Genomic DNA, 19,207 nt, shown 5'->3' with positions numbered 1-19,207 from the left:
CCTGAGATAGAAAACACTCATTTTCGCCTGCCTGTTCATTTGAGAGATAAAGTACAAGCTTTATTGCATTTCAGAAAGTCAACAAATACTCCACATTTCCTAAATGAGATAGTCAAATATTTTCAAATATCTCATTTCCTCTGTGATGACCATCCAATCCCCTTTAGCGATTCTAAACTATCATAAAGATGGATTCAGAAATAGCATCTGTAAAATGTCATGTACAAGAGACTACAGGGGGAGCACACAGAAATGATCAAGTAGGAGCCTTTCTTGTGTTTTTGGTCTTTAAGTACAGTAAACAATAGCATATAATATTACACTTATTTGAAAATGTACTTATTGTAGTTAGAGTGACATTTTTTCCCCACTCTCTTCAAGGAAAATATGCAATATTTTTGGAAGAAAGTATCATAGAAGAGCATTCTTTGAACGTTTATGCTCATCCTTAATAATTTTAAACATTAATTTATAGTAGAAAATGCCACACTCTTTACGTATTGTGCATTTGGCAACTGATATTTGGTGTTGGTTTAAAAAACATTTGTTGAATGAAATCTTTTCTCTATCTTGCACAGTCTCTGTCTCTTGTTTCTTTCTTATTTTTTTTTTTTCCTTTGGACAAAGTGGTGAAAAAATAGTGGGGGAGGGCAGGGGAAGCTGGGCTTTGCTCCCAGGTTTACAGGGTTGGTGTCCCTCTCTGGGCCATCCCCCAGGGCACATCATTTTGGTGGCTGCTGGGAACATCCACCGAAGGAGCAGAGGAAAGGCCAGGAGTACATCCTGATGCACATGAGAAGACCCCCACTATAGCCCGCCCCCAGCCTGCTCCAGTTAAAAACAGGTGCAAAGCCAGAAGGAGGCCGAGTGGGCACCTATGGTGGGGATCTCAGTGCCTGGTAGAGTGCTTCACCAGACACTGGCATAACTGAGTGCTGCTCATTTGTTCAGTCATTCATCAATTTATTCATCCATTCAGAAAACATCCATCATTGCCTATTAAGTGCCAGACCCCATGGTAAGCACTAATGGTAGACGCAAAGAAGACGGAGTCAACATCCATGATATCATGTTGTTCATACTCCAGCAGGGAGCCCACCCACAGTACCCTTGCCATCAGATGAGGCCAGAGGAACAGGCTGGTGTTCGAAGGAAGCCGCATGCCTGAGATCTGGGAAACAGAAGGGAAACGAAGAGTCCAGGAGGACCCGCTATTCATGTGAAAAAAATGAGTCAAAACACCACCCCTATCTGATTAGTATTACCAATCTCCTTGCAAAAAGAGGCAGTTAGGTAGAGGGCAAAGTGCTAACAGCTGTCATAACCTACGTGCTGGCCCTGACATGCCAAAGAGAATTTTATTGGTACTTAAGAGATTAAGAAGACACCTTTTATTTAATAATTATGTTCTTACTTTTGTTAAATTCTTCTTGATGATTCCATTTAAATTCATAAAATGGAGAAATCAAAAGTTTTTAATAAGCTAAATGTCCATATATACATCTGGGAAAATATAAACTAATGTTAATTGTGCAAAATAATGAGGATAATGTCTTGGGTCATCTAAAATGTAACAGGAATGAAATCCACAATGGCATTAACACTAAAAGTGAAATGGCAGTAGTGGAGTTAACATGTTCTGAGGTCCTAGGATTGTATGGGAAGTGGCACAGGTAGCAGTTTATACTAGATGACAGTAAGTGAAGAATGGATGCGAGTTCCACATTAGCCACAAAGAGTGAAAGAATGTATGACTAATAGGCTAACGGTAAAAATGAGAAAGGAATTCTTATTTATTCAAAATAAGTCATAATGAAGAGTCAAAGAAAACTTAAAACAGGTGAAACAAGCAGAAAATAAGTCATAAAATGGTCTGTTATATCAGAAATTACATTAAATGCAAACGAACTAGCTTTTCCGCCATCTTGGAACCTGCTGGGAACAGGACTCCTGAAGTGACAACTATGTCTGGAAGGCTCTGATCCAAAGCCATTTTTGCTGGCTGTAAGTGGGGTCTCCAGAACCAGAGGGGGCACCCAGATCTTCTTAAAATTGAAGGTGTTTGTGCTCGAAATGAAATTCAGTCTAGGCAAGAGATGTGCTGATGTGTACAAAGCAAAGAACAACACAGTGACTCCTGGTGGCAAACTGAACAAAAGCAGAGAAACCTGGGGAAAAGTAACTCATGCTCATGGAAACACTGGCACGGTTCGTGCCAAATTCCGAAGCAACCTTCCTGCTAAAGCCATTGGCCACAGAATCCGTGTGATGCTGTACCCTCCAAGGATTTAAACGAACTGAAAAGTAAATAAAGAAAGGTGTAGATTTGTTCTCTTATAAAAAGAAATATAAATGAACTAAATATTCCAATTACTTGACTAATACTGTCCAGACTGGATTTAAAAAAAAAAAAAAAAGGCAAAATGTAATTCTAACTATTCCAGTAGTACACCTTAAATATAAGAATGCAGAAATTCAGAAAATAAGAAAATATACAAAAAAAGATAAATCATGAAAACCTTAATGAAAAGAAAGCTGGTATAACTTAATACCAAAATGATAGACTTCATAGATACTTCAGTCTTTGGGGAAAGGATGGAGAAGTCCACATACATTTTAGAGAAAAAAAAATTTTTTTTGAGAGAGGAAGTAATAGTGTTTGCTGTGGACACTGGAGATGCATGCTTGAGTGTGGTTCCTCCCATTCACAGAGACTGGTGACATAAAGGTAAGTGAAGGGAGACCTTGTATGTTGCTTTATTGCTCAATTCTTAGAAGAATTCCTGGAAAGGAGTATTTGCTCTGTAGTTATTTGTTGAATGAATGAATGACCTGCCATGCATTTTATCTGGGATACATCAAAGAAAAATCTAATTGTGAAGCTTCTGTTCACTGTCAGTGATGACCGTGGGGACCTGGGGACCTAGGTAGGCAGTGCTCATATTAAAGACTTTCTTGATCACAAAAATTTTTCCCAGGCCCAGGCAAAGTCGAGATCAGTGATGCTCACACAAAGGAAACCTTAACTATTCTGCAAAAGAAGGTAGTGATTGCTTTGGGTTCTCCTGTCTGGTAGACTATCACACTGTGGTTATGGGCCCAGGGAATGGAGGGAAAGAGTGGACAGGTCATGTAGGGTGAGGAGGGACCCCAGTTTCGTAGGAACAGGCTGCACCCAAGGAAAAAGAACACATTCCAAGTGCCCCCGTGTCGGGAAATGGCTGAGCACTGATAACCACTTGAAACTACATTCTGATACGATTCCTATCCTAAGCTCAAATTCCCTTCTGTTACTCCCCAACTTTCACTAAGGATCTAACAATACAGCAGCATCATGTTAGTTTAAAGTGAAGAAATTCTGGACCTAAGCAAAATGTTGCAAGAGCAGAAACCATGTCTGACTGCGTGAGACATCTCAGTGGGCAGCCAGGGGCCAGGATAAACAACACCAGAGGGTTGCAAAATGTTGAATTCAGTAAAGGAATAAAAAAAGCAAGTAATATTTTGGTTGAGTAAAGAAACAGGTAGCCCCAGAGAAAAAGGAGCCATTTGGAGCTCAGAAGCCCAAGCAACTACTAATGACATGAAAATAGATACTCACAAAGGAGTCATTATGTTAAAAATCTATGTCAACAAATAGGGGAAGGCCAGTGAGGGACACGTGAAATGGCCATCAGAAATAATCAAGAGGCCTGTCTGCTCATACTCTACAGACATGAACAGAGCAGCCCTGGGTGGAAGCAAAGGGAGGCATGTTGTTCCAAGATGCCATCAAATCTCTGTCATGATCACAGCAAGCAGACACAGACTATACATTTGTCAACTTCTAAAACAGTAGGAAGGAATGTTAGCTTGTACAATATAACAGATTGTAAATCGGGGCACCTGGGTGGCTCAGTCGGTTAAGCGTCCAACTCTTGATCTCAGCTCAGGTCATGACGTCAAGGTTCGTGAGTTTAAGCCCCACGGCGGGCTCTGCACTGACAGCACGCAGCCTGCTTGGGATTCTGTCTCTCCTTCTCTCTGCCTCTCCTCTGCTATGCTCTTTCTCTCAAAATAAGTAAATAAACTCAAAAATAATTTTAACAGATTATAAATCTGGACCTAGGCTATCTTTTACGAAATCCCAGTGGAATCTGTGTGTCCACAGACATGTCTGGAGATTTGCTTAATTACATTAGAACCAAGTGTGTACTCTTTGTGATGGGTGATGGGGGACTTGAAGGCTACGAAAAAACAAAAGTTACCACCTCAGGGGCACCTGGGTGGCTCCGTCGGTTGGGCGGCTGACTTCGGTTCAGGTCATGATCTCACGGCTTGTGAGCTCGAGCCCCGCGTCGGGCTCTGTGCTGACAGCTCGGAGCCTGGAGCCTGCTTCGGGTTCTGAGTCTCCCTCTCTCTCTGCCCCTCCCCTGCTCGCACTCTGTCTCTGTCTCAAAAATAAATAAATGTTAAAAAAATTTTTTTTAAAAAGTTACCAGGTCATAATGCTCAATTTATTGAGTTCTGCTCTACTATCTTACGATGATGGCCTGTGTGTACACGTGGATTCTGTGCGGTCTTCCGTAGAACTTAAAACAATCAGTAGACCTTCTCACTGTTGATACTTGTTTCTAACCACACTTCTTAGCCAATGCTGTCGTGCCCATGTTCTATTCTGTCTTCCCTGGAGGCCATCTGCAGCCTACTGTTCCTTACATTTCTGTGTCTCAACCAATGAGGAAGTAACTGGTGGATAAGCACTCCAGCTTCCGCGCCCACACCCCCCAGTGGGTGGGAAGATCTGAGCATGATCCACACCTCCCTCTGAGGGTCTCCAGCAGGGTTGAGCCCCAGATGCCACCAATGCCCCCTTCCAATAGCTGACCTCCCTCCCTGGTCCACTCCCTCACTCTGCTACCTACAACCACTTCCCAAATGAATGATTATAACCAGGTCCTTGTCTTAGGGTCTGCATGGGGGTAAACCTCACTGAGACCTTCCAAGCATCTTCTCTCATATACTCTGTAATAAGAACAGACTAAACCCCAAAGCTCACAGAGGTAAGCCTTTCCTCAAGGACAGAGTCCATGAATAAAAAAGAAGAATCCAATATAGTAATTCTCTTTCATGCCCATAGCTTCATTTAATGACCAAATGTAAATTATGATTTTTATTTTAGAGTCAAATGTAGACGGATGACTGGCTTTTTATAGGTAGTTTCAAAAATACAAGATGTGTGTGTGTGTGTGTGTGTGTGTGTGTGTGTGTGTATAGTATAAGCCAAAATTTTCTTCTTCTTTTTATAAGTGTTCAACAATCCATGTGAATTTAGACTGGAATTAAGATTTTAGTAACAGCCAACCAGACAGATAAAAGAACCCAAGGCTTCCCCACTACCATGCAATTCTGGTACCGCCAGTGGATCGTACAACCTCTGATCAGAGCTCATGAATGGGGTCCATGCTTTGCTGTCTGCCCATGTCCTCTTGGTGATCACAGCATTGGGCACGAGTGTGAGCCTCAACTAAAAGCCTGTACTGAAATGTGTGAATCTAGATACCTTCATTTTATTTTTTATTTAAAAAATTTTTTTGTTTATTTATTTCTGAGAGAGAGACAGAGTGTGAGATAGGAGGGGCAGAGAGAGAGGGAGACACAGCATCCGAAGCAGGCTCCGGGCTCCGAGCTGTCAGCACAGAGCCCAATGTGAGGCGGGAACCCATGAACCGCGAGATCATGACCTGAGACGAAGTCGGACGCTCAACCGACTGAGCCACCCAGGCGCCCCTAGAAAATTTTAAATTTATCTTTTTTTCCCTTATAAAATGCTATACTTTGAAGAAAAAAAAAGCCCAATATTATGACACACATGATAAATTTCAACTAAATTCATAATGTGACAAGATTAATATTTTCATTAATATTTCAGCATTTTGCTCATGTAGCCACATGCCCTCCCAAATTATCTGAAAGCAACATACAAATGTAAGTGCTTAACACTGGATATAACCTAGCTACACTGTCCTTCCAGGCACACTGGAGAAACTCTTGGAGGGGACATTTGGAAACTTAACTTGTCATTAGACTGACTGATGCATAGCATTGCTACTTCTCTCTCTTCCTAGTAAAGACCGTCTTAAGGGCAGAAAATGTGACTGATTCTGGCATATTCAAAGGTTATCGATAAATAACTTGGCGTTGGTATGAGGGGTCCATTTCAACACATCCTTTTTATTAAACCTCTGATTATTATTAATTTTTTCCCTATAATTTGTCCTTTGAAATGCCTCATGGAAGAGATACAGAGTTAGTAAATTTCAATGCATTCTTGATGAAAGTTTAGGACACTCTGGGCTCCAAAGTGTTTCTAATATAATGAAACAAAGGAGATATTATACCTTTCTATTTTTATGCTCATCTGGAGATTATTTGGGTTGACAGGAAAATCCAATTTAAGCAAAGAAGGCGTGTACTTAAATTTTGAGCTAAGATATTATAATGCATGTGATGCCTTGTGCCTTCAATAAGCCATGCATGTAATAAAAATTTAAATCTGCTGAATTTTTCAAAGGGGAGAAAGACAGTGACATTCTCCTTTGGTAAACTTAAAAAAAAACCGCTTATCTTTCAAAATTCTTACTTCTATTTTGTGCTTATTTTAAGTGCAATTCAGTTATATCAGGATGCCAAACCAATGCAATGAACAGAAGGGATATTGTTACAGACGTTTCTCCTCCCAACAAAAAGTAGCTATCAGAATGGAAATTCCAGATTCCTAAGCAGCCACTGGGTTCCCTGTGGTGCTTAGGAGACAGATGATGTCGTTCAACACCGTCCTGCAGCATGAAAGGACAACGTGTCCATTCAGGAGCAAATGCTAAAAACACGGTACTTGGAAAACACCTGCCAGGGACATAAAGATATGTCAACACCTTTTCCAGTTCATATCTTCCCTTGCAGCCTGCTTCATGTCTGCTGGTCTCAGAAAATAAGCACCTTCCCCTGACACCAACCTTGAACAACAACGGCACATCCCCCAAATTAAGGTCTAGTAACAACTACTACTGTTGCTGTTTCCTGTTATTCAGTTTGGTTTGTTTCTTTGAGGCCCTTCCTTAAAAATCCCGCGTCACGTCGATTATTCAGGATACACTGAATACTCTTATTGTTTTAATGCCCTCGCTTCGTCTTTCTTTGTCTTAAAAAAAAATTCAGTTACAAACATACTTAGAGAGTAGCAGCGCTCTGTAGTACAAACAACACCAAAATGGAATAAGACGTTGGTTCCTGACCTTTTTCTGCCATTATCTAGAACACCTCAACCAAAGCACTCCAGCCTTTGAGTCCTAGTATGGTGGTCTGAAACATTTCTCTATTGAGCTAGGTGAGCTGACGGTCTCTGTGTCCATGTGGATTCCTAGCACTTGATGGAACCACAGGAGACCCTTTCTAGAATTTACGTCTCAGTGTTTTGGAGTTGAACAATTGGTAACACATGGAAGAAAGAACCCAAGTGCTCAAGTCCCAACATGGTGGCACAAACTGTCAGCGGGACTATGAGAAAGGAGTGACCACTTGGAATCTTGACAAAGGGGACAGGAGACGGAGCGTGTGCTGGCTCTTGAAGAGAGACTTCAATGTGGAGGAGGAGGAGAATGAAGAGACAGAAGTCCTGGTGTGGCATGTAATGGCCAGTGTTTGTGGGCACAGGGAAAGCTGGCCTGTTTATCTCACAGTCTAGGAAAACGGGACTGCTTCGTGCGAGTTAAAATCAACACATATTCAACAAATCGCCATTTCCTTTCACAAAACGGTAAGTCCTTTCATGACATACTTACACTGTTGCCTCATTTTACAAACCCTGGTCACATTCAATTTCATTTAAATTTAAACATTTTTGACCAAAAAAAAGGGGGGGGGTGCAAACTAGATATAGGTGTGGTTCACAGGGGTAGAGTGAGGGGGTATTCACTAGGGAGTCCAGACCAAATGGAACTGTGTCTTCTGGCTTCACAGCCACCGATCACTCTTTCCACCAACTCGATCTGCAAGCTCAGTGAGGAGACTGAGAGGCTTTTAGAGTGCGCATCATTATTAACAGACGGTAGAAGAATAAATTTTCACTATCTGGTGACGACTCTCTAGTTCAAAGAAGTTAGAGAACAAAGCCAATCAAGTCCAAGTATAGACTATACTTACTGTCATGGCTGATGGCAAATTGATACTCTTAACCTTGAACTGTTTACCGTCAACTGTCAGTTCAATTCTCAAAACTAGAGCCTCTGCTGGGGAAAAAATCACTGATAAGGTGGAAATCTTCAATCCTTGGAGGGGAGAATATGGAGGTCCTAAAATAAGAGCCACTGCTCTCTTCCCCCGACCGGCCTGCAGGACAGGCCACAGCACACAGCACCCAGAGCAAGATGGCAGGAGGGGTCCCGGGCACCTGTCAGGCCCCTGCACCCAAGAGGTCTGAGCACAACACAACTCAACACCGGCAGTGTTGAATCACCCAAAGGAGATCTCAAAACGCAAACAGACCTCCGCACTCACACGACACAAAGTCAAAAAGTAGAATGCTCCAGAGTGGTGTTCATTCTGGTCTCATCTGCCTTTCCAAGATTATCTGCCCACAAGCAAGGAACACCCTCCGGCCTGAAACAGGTGAAGCTAGTTGTGGAAAAAAACTGTAGAGAAAATGGGTAAAGACTGACCAGTCTCCTGGATTTTGCGGGGGAAAAAGCCCTGTGACGTACAGGTGGCCAAAAGATTTCTTCTGAGAAGGGAGGCGGAGATGCTGATAATCCCAATGACAAGAGGAGGCGACAACAAGAGATAAAAAGAAGTCGTACTGGAGTCAATGTGAGGAAAGATGACAAGGAGGGAAACAGAATAATTTGAGGTTCAGATGCAGTCCCTCAAGGAAACCACCACAGACGACTAGATACACAACTCAGTCGTAGGCACACAGCACCGGCAGTAGAGGAAATTGTTCCGGGATACGTCGGCCCTTTCTCCCCTTGCCCTACTCACTGCAGGCGTGGCCATGTGACTCGGTGTGACTGGTCAAACGTGAACAGCAGGACGTGTGCTCCTTCTAAGCGGAACTCCAAGAGCCGGCGTGGGACTCACCATGATTGTGTCTCCCTCTGCACTGGGGGCCGGCAATGTCCCGGGCATCTGTGAAGCACTGACTCTTCCCCCAGCAGACTCAGCGAGGCCAGGTGGCCGTGAGGGGCACACTGGCAGGTCCTCCGGACTTCAAAGCCCACACTGCTGGCCAGGGCTGGAGGGGCTGGGGTGTGACCGTCAGGCTGCCTTCTACGGGGTGCGGGCACCCCACCCCGTGTGCAACGTTTCAGGTCTAATTCGCATTTCTGTTTCCGTGAGAAAAAAACAGGGATGACCCATCTGAAAGACTTTTCCTAACTGGAGGCTGACGTCGCGAGAATCAACCCATCGTCCTTGGGGCAGGTGCCATATTCCGCACAAAGCGCTGTTGTCTATCCTCTCCTGTCAAGGTTTTCATTCTTACCGAATACGAACGTGATGGGCTGGCGTCGGCCCACCGAGTGCTCCCATTCTAGAGGAGGCTGGCCGTGCGGCATTACACAGTGGCATCATCTGGGACAGGTACTGAAAGAAGGGCCATCGGAGTCTGTCTGCTGGGTGCCCAGCAGGCTCCTTCCCTGACAGACGTGAGTCTTCAGGTTCCCTTGGTCTGATCCCTCGGTGGCTCTGGATGCTTCTCTAATAAGCCCGGATGCTCGGATTTACGAAACAGTTAAGAGCAGGCAAGAGAGGGGCGTCTGGGTGGCTCAGTCAGTAGAGTGTCTGACTCTTGATCTCGGCTCAGGTCATGATCTCACCGTTCGTGAGTTCGAGCCCCGCATCGGGCTCTGTGCTGACAGCTCGGAGCCTGGAGCCTGCTCCGGATTCTGTGTCTCCCTCTCTTTCTTCCCCTTCCCCACTCACACTCAGGGTTTCTCTCTCCAAAATAAATAAACATTAAAAAATTTATTTTTTAAAAAAACGGGTCTCTAAATTCACATTTGGGGCACTGAGAATTGGAACTTCCTCCTTGTGTTCCCAGGACATCACAGAACTGCTCAACTTGAATGCGCGTGCTGTGCTCTTAATTCAAGATTCCTTCCCCACTCCACAGAGGTGTATCGGCCACCTTCCACGTGCCAGTCCCAGTTCTAAGTGATCCGTAGGCATTATCTCACTTAATTCTCCCCAAAACCTAATAAAGGAGGTATTATTATTCCCCATTTCTACAAAGAGGAAACTGAATAGCAAACGGGTGATGGGGTCAGGACTTAAACCCACGGAGGTGCCATCAATGGTCTGACCTGTTCTTAGCCAGTTTCCTAAACTGCACCCAGAGAAAAAGGGACAATCCGTAAGCAGGCAGAAGAATAAATAACAGCTTCAGCTAGCGACAGGGAGGGGACTGATCCACGTGGCAGGGTCTCGAGTTGTGACTGATTCCCTTTTCCCTCAGTGGGGTGAAATGGACCTTTTTCCTAACTGGGCTGAACGTGGAGTCTTAAACCCCAAAGCCTCATCAGTCTCCTACACCATCGACAGCCCTCAGCCTCTTCCCTCCCACCCACTCAGTCCGACCCCCGCCAGAGGCGTCCCCAGCGCAATGCTGGGGCACACAGCACATTGCAGCTAAGATCAAAGGTTTCCTTTGGACAGGGAGGGAACTGAGAATTCTGGAAGAAACTGCTTGACATTTCTCTTGTGGACACATGACTGAATCCCGAAACGAGCACTCACTTTTTCTGCCGTGGATGCAACCTAAGGAGCTGGAGGGGTGATCTAAGGACTCTACAGCACGGAAGTCGGCACTCACATTTCTAATCGTTTGTCTTAAAAAATACCCTGATGCCAGCCTCCAGAGGAAAGCCTCCAAGGACACAACCCTGCAGACAACACTCTTTAAATATCGTGCCCACCCTCAAATACAGATTGTCTCCTTGGGCACTGATGCATTTCATACCAAGAGATGTGCCCATCATTTCCACACGACATCCGCTTTTCAGGGAAAGAATAATAGATGAGGGAAGAGAGACTACAGAGTTGTGTACATTCTCATTCTGCTAATCAAGATATGTCCTAAGCTTCCTCCGATAAAATTTAAAGATGCGAGCAGCAAATCGTCCAGCAAAATCCTTGCCAGCAAAAAGGTGAAGGGCTGTCACATCCTAGAATTCTGTGGAAAGTAACTCAAATGAAATGACCGTGGTTCAGCCTCCAGAATAAAGATTCTTCTGGCTGCAGCTTGCTGGACGGCTAACTTGTCACATACCTGAGCTGTGGAATAATAGTTTTTATTATAACTATTAATAATAAATAATAATATAATAATAAATAATAAATAATAATAAGTAATAAGCTATTAATAATAAAAGCAGTAGTTTTTAAGCATTATCTTTGTCTTTAGAGAATGCATTCGGCATTTCCAGCAACAGACTGGGAGATTTCTTCCCAGGGACTCCCCCAACTAGGGTCCACTAATAGTCCTGTCTTTTGAGAGAATCGCATCATATGTTAGCTAAAAACAGCGACTCTTGTTCGAGATCTCCTATTTACAGACACCTGACAAAAATATGGCTTGGGAATTCCATAATTTAAGAAACCTTGAGGGGTGCCTGGGTAGCTCAGTCGGTTAAGGGTCTGACTTTGGCTCAGCTCATGATCTCATGGTTCATGGGTTCAAGCCCCGCATTGGGCTGAGTTGTGTGCTGATACCTCAGAGCCTGCTTGGGATTCTCTCTCTCCCTCTCTCCCTCTGCCCCTCCCCTGCTCATGGTCTCTCTCAAAAATGAATAAATGTCAAAAAAATTTAAGAAAAACACCTTGTAATAGATCTTACTGCAAGTTACATGTGATGATAACTCAGGTTTAAATCAGACACGTAAGGTGGCAGGACACCTTGACTTAGTGTGCTTCGTAACTCATCGATTCTGAGCATATATGTTCTTAAGAACTTATCAAAGTTTTAAGTTCAGAGGAGGCAAACTGGCTGCCTGTGGGCTGAGCCTGGCCCGGCAGACAAGCTCTGATCGGCTCACGGAGGGCACAGATGGCGTGTGCATGTGTGCGTGCGTGCAGGTGAAGGAATTCGAACACCTCCAGGTAGGGCCTGCGGTTTCGCTATATACCCGTACCTTACTGGCACTGTGGCTGCACAGCGTTTGGCGGTGGGGGCTGTTTGTGCACATCCTGTGCACGATGGGATGCTTAACAGCATTCACCCTGCAGACGGAGACTAGACTCTAGTCGCTCCTGCTCCGTGAAATAGCAGAAGAGCCCCCCTCCCTGTCTCCAGCCACTGCCAAATGCTCCCTCGTGGGGAGTGGGGAGGAGGCTGGAACTTTCCCCTGGTTGAGAACCATTGCTCCGAATTGTGAGGCTTTTCCTGCGGACCTCTAACCTGACTACTTTTCCCCTACTGCCCCTGGCCTTCATTTCCTTCCATTCCTTCCCGTTCTAGACTCTGTGGTCCATCACTTCAATTGCTCGGCCCCATCTTTCCAGCACGAAGAGCACAGCTCTCTAGGGTGTCCCTCGGAAGGACACCATGACTTCTGCTCATGTTCCATTGGCCAGAGGTCGTTGTAAGGCTGGACACCCCTCTCAGGGATGCTGGGGCTTATCTTTATTCAGGGTGGCATGTGCCCTGCTAGAAAGATCCTCTTACTTGGCAAGGACGGAATAGGAATTAGGAGAAAAAACAGTGGTCTGTGCAGGGAACATAAATGCAGTTATTTCCAAAACAGAAACCATCCCCTCCACTTCTGGGACTATCCCTCCCCTGGTAACCTTAGTCCAGTTACAAGGCGACCGACCATGCAGAAACCTGCTCTTGTCCTTGGTTACTCTTTCCCTGCTCCCTTGAAGCAGTGTCCTTCCTTCACACTATGTACAGAACTTGCCCCTTTTCCTTGATCTAATGCTATCCCCCCCCAACCCCGTTCTCAGCCACCACAGCCACCCATGTGACGAGTGGATCGCCTCCTAACTGGGCTTCCTGCCTCCTGTCCCCCCCATCACACTTTCTCTTCTGTAGCAGGGACTTTTCTAAAGTGGGAAGCAACCAAATCAGGTGAGTCCAAGCTCTGTGCGTTTCTTCTGACAAAGTCCAGACTCTCCGGTTTGTTCCATGATATGCTACACCCCCGTGAACCCCACCTCCATGATTTCTTCCTCCTGTGTCTCCAGAGCCCAGACAGAACTTCATACAGCCCTGGTCCCACGCTGCACTCACCTCCTCCCTGGAGAGCACACTCCCCTGTGACCTGGATCCCTGGCTCCATCACAAGGCTCCCCTCCACACCCCCTCCCTTCACTAGGGCCATCTCTGCCAATCCTTCAGTCAAGCCTCGAATTGCACACCTCCTCCATTGCTTCCTCCCTGAGAGCACCCTGTGTGCGCTCACCACTCCCCAATGGGTCAGGCGTCACGTGCTGTTCTGACAGCCAACATACAGCCTCAAACTCGGCTAGATCACCTGTTGATCCTCCTGCCCGAGGCTGTGGGTGTCGGTGTGCCTAAACTGTGTTCTCTTCAGTATCATATCCTCATACGGAACACACAGCTGACACCCAGTAGACACTCAATAAACACGTGTCAGATACAGGAAGGAGGGCATGGATGTACAACTAACATCTCGTTATACTCTAACGTCGATTTCCTCTGAGCTGTATATGAAATGGTCTGGGGTTTCAGGGAGGAGAACAGCCTGGCCTCAGCTCTGTCACTCGCAAAGTGGGCAGCGGGTGAACTCCTTGGGCTCCGGGTGTCCTGGTAGCCTGACAGGTGTCTGAGTATATTTGTGCTGTCATTTCCACCTTCCAGATTTCTTCTGAAGGTGTCAGAAAGAAATAGAAAGACATCCTTGAGCATAACAGCAGAAGAGAAATACATTGTGATTTTTTTTTTGGTAATTTTTAAAAACCCGTGCTTTAGGGGCACTTGTACCCCAATGTTTATAGCAGCACTCTCAACAATAGCCAAATTATGGAAAGAGTCTAAATGTCCATCAACTGATGAATGGATAAAGAAATTGTGGTTTATATACACAATGAAACACTACGTGGCAATGAGAAAGAATGAAATCTGGCCTTTTGTAGCAACGTGGATGGAACTGGAGAGTGTGATGCTAAGTGAAATAAGCCATACAGAGAAAGACAGAGACCATATGGTTTCACTCTTATGTGGATCCTGAGAAACGTAACAGAAACCCATGGGGGAGGGGAAGGAAAAAAAAAAGAGGTTAGAGTGGGAGACAGCCAAAGCATAAGAGACTCTTAAAAACTGAGAACAAACTGAGGGTGGATGGGGGGTGGGAGGGAGGGGAGGGTGGGGGATGGGTATTGAGGAGGGCACCTTTTGGGATGAGCACTGGGTGTTGTATGGAAACCAATTTGACAATAAACTTTATATATTGAAAAAAAAAAAACAAACCCGTGCTTCTCTGCACTAAAAGAAATGATGGGAGAGTATATATAATATATATAACATAATAAATATACATATATATATTATACATGTGTGCAATCCACGTGTATATAGATCTATGCCTACAGATGTCTACACCCCTACAGATACAGATACACAGCTACCTTCTGATTGTGTCACTGCGCACAGGGGTTGGTGTGAACGCACAGATGTCCGGGGCAGTTGTGGGGAATGAAGGGCAGTTATATTCTTTCATATATATTTCCTTAAGACGTGCTGTGATCTGATCTTTCCAGAGCTGATGGAGCAGCATGCCGTGTCATGATTCTGCAGGGAGAAGGCGGGTGCCCATGTAAATTACTTGGGCCAAGGCTCATCCCATCCCTGATTCCTGCACTTGATAGAAGGTTCACCGCCCAGAAGGAGGGGGGGGGCATGGAGAGAGAGGAGGGGTGAATAACGCATGAAAGGCAGTCCTGCCAAAGTGCAAAGAGGGCAGGCTTCCAGCCAGGAAACAAAAACTGAGGTCGGCGTGGGGATGAAAGTCACGGCTGATGACAAGAGAGGTTATGTTACATTCAACAATCTTTATTGACGAACGTGAATAACAACATCAGCAGATATAAGTTTGGGAATTCTCAACTTCGTCATGCCAAGGAAAGTATTTGTGAGACAGTGAACAGACTTTTAAGAGCACTGAACTGACATGTGACCTCTGATAAAACACTGGATCCTATGCAGCAGTTTCCAAGGAAAAGAGCATGTTACCCTCACCGGCTTCTGGGTCTGTGCTGACCTGAGCTCACGCCCGGTTTGGATCAGGAATATATTTCAGTTATCTATTGCCGCCAAATGAATCGCCCCAAAACTTTAGAATAATGCTGCATGTTTTTCTCATCACGATCCTGTGGACTGGCTGGGCAGTTCCTCTGTGGTTTTGCTGTGGGCCAGTCACGTACCTGTGCTCCACAGCAGGGCTGCTGGCCGGAAGGCCCAGCGTGTTCCCAGCTGGCAGGTACCTGGGCCTCGGCTCTCCTCCACATGGCCACTCGGCCACTCATCCTCTGTTAGGCTGGACTGGCTTCTTTTTTAAATGTATTTATTTATTTTTGGTAGAGAAAGAGACAGGACATGAGTGGGGGAGGGGCAGAGAGACAGGGAGATGCAGAATCCGAAGCAGGCTCCGAGCGGTCAGCGCAGAGCCTGACGCGGGGCTCGAACTCACGGACCGCGTGATCATGACCTGAGCCGAAGTCAGATGCTCAACTGACTGAGCCACCCAGGCGCCCCAGGCTGGGCTGGCTTCTTAATGGTGATCTCAGAGCAGCAGTCCCCAAAAACGAGAAGGGACCTTCTGGGCCTCAGAAGGCCCATGCTCCAGAAGTCACACAGCCTGACGTCCCCATGTTCTATTAGAAAAAACAAGGGGCAAACCTGTCCTGATTCGAGGGATGGGGGGTGGAGGGGAATACGGTGGTGGTTTTCATTGGACACAGCTGGAGGACAGAGGCTGCCAACGTTCATGGATCTAGAGGTTAAACAATTCCACAGGCCCTCACCACGAGCAACCCCACAGCCCAGGTTCGATCAACGCCTCCCCCATCTTGGATCCCAACCTGACTTTGCATGAACATGCCTCCTGTCCAGCTCTACACACAACTGCTGTCTCTTCTCGTTCTTCTGCAAACACTCGCTCCAGGCTGGACTTTCCTGCCTGAGGGGAAGCCCTGGGAGGGCTGGCCCTCTGTGAGGAAATGAGGTGAATGCTATTTCACTTCTTTTTTTCACCTTTATTCATTTTTGAGGGACAGAGAAAGACAGAGTGTGAGCAGGGGAGGGGCAGAGAGAGAGGGAGACACAGAATCCAAAACAGGTTCCAGGCTCCGAGCTGTCAGCACAGAGCCCGACATGGGGCTTGAACTCACAAACCATGAGATCATAACCTGAGCTGAAGTCAGGGTTTTTTTTAAGTTTACATATTTATTTGGAGGGAGCACGAGTGAGCGTGAGCAAGGCGAAGGGAGAGAGAGGGAGACAGAGAGCATCCCAAGCAGTATTCTCGCTGTCAGTGCACGGCCTGACTCAGGGCTCGATCCTGTGAACCATGAGGTCATGATCTGAGTCCACATTAAGAGTTGGATGTTTAACTGACTGAGCCACACAGGAGCCCTGATGCTACTCCATTTCTTTCTTTCTTTCTTTCTTTCTTTCTTTCTTTCTTTCTTTCTTTCTTTCTTTCTTTCTTTCTTTCTTTCTTTCTTTTTCTTTCTTTCTTTCTTTCCTTTCTTTCCTTTCTTTCTTTCTTTCTTTCTTTCTTTCTTTCTTTCTTTCTTTCTTTCTTCTTTCTCTTCCTTCCTTCCTTCCTTTCCTTCCTTCCTTCCTTCCTTCCTTCCTTCCTTCCTTCCTTCCTTCCTTCTCCTTCCTTCCTTCCTTCCTTCCTTCCTTCCTTCCTTCCTTCCTTCCTTCCTTCCTTCCTTCCTTCAATTTTAGAGAGAGAGTGTGAGCAGGGGAGGGGCAGAGAGAGAGAGGGAGAGAGAGAATTCCAAGCCGGCCCCACACTCAGCACAGAGCCTGACACGAGGCTCGGTCTCATGACCGTGAGATTCTGAGCTGAAATCAAGAACAGGACGCTTACCCGGCTGAAACCACCCAGGTGCGCAATGCCACTTCATTTCAATCGCTATGTTCCCATTTTGGTTTTGACCTCAAATCAACCCTCAGCAAGTAATTCTTAGAAATGCCTTGAAACAAATAAGACAGACAATGGAAATTAAGCAGCTGTCTACAAATGCAGTGAATCACCTTCAATTTATTTTAAGATTGTTTTAGACATCCATTTGTAGGATTTAGCTCAGAAAAAGTGGGGGTTTTAAAAATTAATGTTGACTTCTTGTCAAGAAAATAAAAATAAACAAAAATTGGATAGGATTGAGGAGATTTCTTTTAATAACCAATTCTGAAAGGGAGAAAAATCAGTGAAATGGTATTCAGATACATGTCCTGATTCGCTCTGAAGTGGTCCACTGAAGTATCTGTGCATGTTCTGTTCTATGTTCAGTGATTTTACGAAAATGCTTTTCTGGTAGCTGATAAAAACACACAACACCACCCTACCCCAAACAAGATGTTCTTTGCATATAATATATGCAATTACGATTGGGCAGAATATCTGTAAAAGAAGGACCCAAACTTTCAATTCAGTTGACGGACTTTAAGCTTCTCACTCAATGTGGATTCACAATTGAGAAACTCACATAAAATAAGATGTTGGATTCTCAGTCATGCTTTTTCTAATGTTGTAAAACTATGGGAAAAAACAACAACAATTGGGGTTTAAAGTCCCATGCATTTACGAGGCTCCTGGCTGGCCCAGTCCGTTAAATGCCTGACTCTTGATTTCGGCTCAGGTCATGATCTCATGGTTCATGAGACTGAGCCCCGCTTCAGGCTCTGCCCTGAGCATGGAGCCTGCTTGGGATTCTCTTCCTCTCTCTAGCCATGGAGTGCAAACGAGTGCTCTCTCGCTCTCTCTCTCAAAAGTAAAAAATAAATTTAAAAAGTACCATACATTTAAAAAGTGAAACAGAATTATCTATCGACTTTTAAAATAATGATTTCCACAAGATCATAATAATAGATACGTGCACTTCCAAATATTCCGCCGCAGCTGAGTGGTTCGTCCATAGGATTATGCACCTGCTGGCTGTAACTTGCTAATGGCACCCAGGTGACATCAAAAACAGTACGAACGATATGAAATTACCTAGTGAACTCACCTATCCCTCCTTCAAGTCTAAACTTGTCCAAAATGTTCGTGATCCCATCCAGTCCCCCTACACGACTTGCTGCCATTTTATTCATAACGTTGCAGAGCGATGGGGATGATGAGGGTCCCCTGTGCACTCTCTCCTATTACACTCCGTGTTTTCTTTTGTCCCTACTCCTCCTTTAAGATCTGCCCTTGTTCCTCATCTTAAATGGGAAGAGAAGAGCCCCTCCCGAATGGGGCTGCTGTAGGATTAAAGGAACAAATGTTTATAAAGGGCTTAGAACAATGCCTGACACTCAGAAAACCCGTATACATCAGCCTCAGTGATGGCAAAGTCTCCTTTGACTAGTACAAACCCACACGCACTGTTCTTTTGTCTGAATTAGGATTTCATAGTCAGATTACTGATTGTGCCCACTATCATTAATTAGTCCCTAGCTCTCTCACTTAACATTGTTGCCCCCAGTTACGGTCTAAATGACTTTGGCAGGGGCGGGGGGAGCGGAATGAGCACAGATGATGCATTTTATTTACATATCCATTGCAATTCTAGATGTTTATTACACTTATCAAATGATCAGTAATTAGGATTGCATTTGTTGATGCCTATAAGTAGATGAATAAGACAGGGGCCAAATTTAGGTGTCATGTTAAAACTAGCATAGGGCAGAACTTCCCTCCCACATTACCGAATAAAATCGGCCACCATTCATAAAAAGTAACAAAGAAAATTCACCAACTGCAGCAATGACACACAAAAAAGGGCATGTTCCCATATCATGAACTCCAAAACCAACGGCCAAGAAGAGAAAGCAAAGATTCCAGAACTGAGCACGAGGTGGGGTAGGCTTGGATCTTAACCCTGCCCACCCTTCCAAGTAGTCTCATGGAGGAGACAAAGCCTAGCCAATTCCTACTAGTGTGCACAAAGCAGAAGAGGGGCAAACTAACAGTCACGGAGATCACAGCGTGGTGGGAAC

At 45.1% G+C, this 19,207-nt stretch overlaps 1 protein-coding gene and 1 pseudogene across 5 annotated transcripts in view; one reads left to right on the top strand and one right to left on the bottom strand.

Moving 5' to 3' along the window:
* ADCY2 (adenylate cyclase 2) overlaps positions 1 to 19,207 on the bottom strand; it is a 418,010-nt gene that overhangs the window by 134,027 nt on the left and 264,776 nt on the right. The gene's annotated exons all lie outside the window — the stretch shown is intronic.
* On the top strand, positions 1,962 to 2,347 carry LOC131503715 (large ribosomal subunit protein eL33-like; annotated as a pseudogene).

This window comes from Neofelis nebulosa, chromosome 1 (assembly GCF_028018385.1).
Source record: "Neofelis nebulosa isolate mNeoNeb1 chromosome 1, mNeoNeb1.pri, whole genome shotgun sequence".
Lineage (NCBI taxonomy): Eukaryota > Metazoa > Chordata > Mammalia > Carnivora > Felidae > Neofelis > Neofelis nebulosa.
This window is presented reverse-complemented; position numbering and strand designations above follow the sequence as displayed.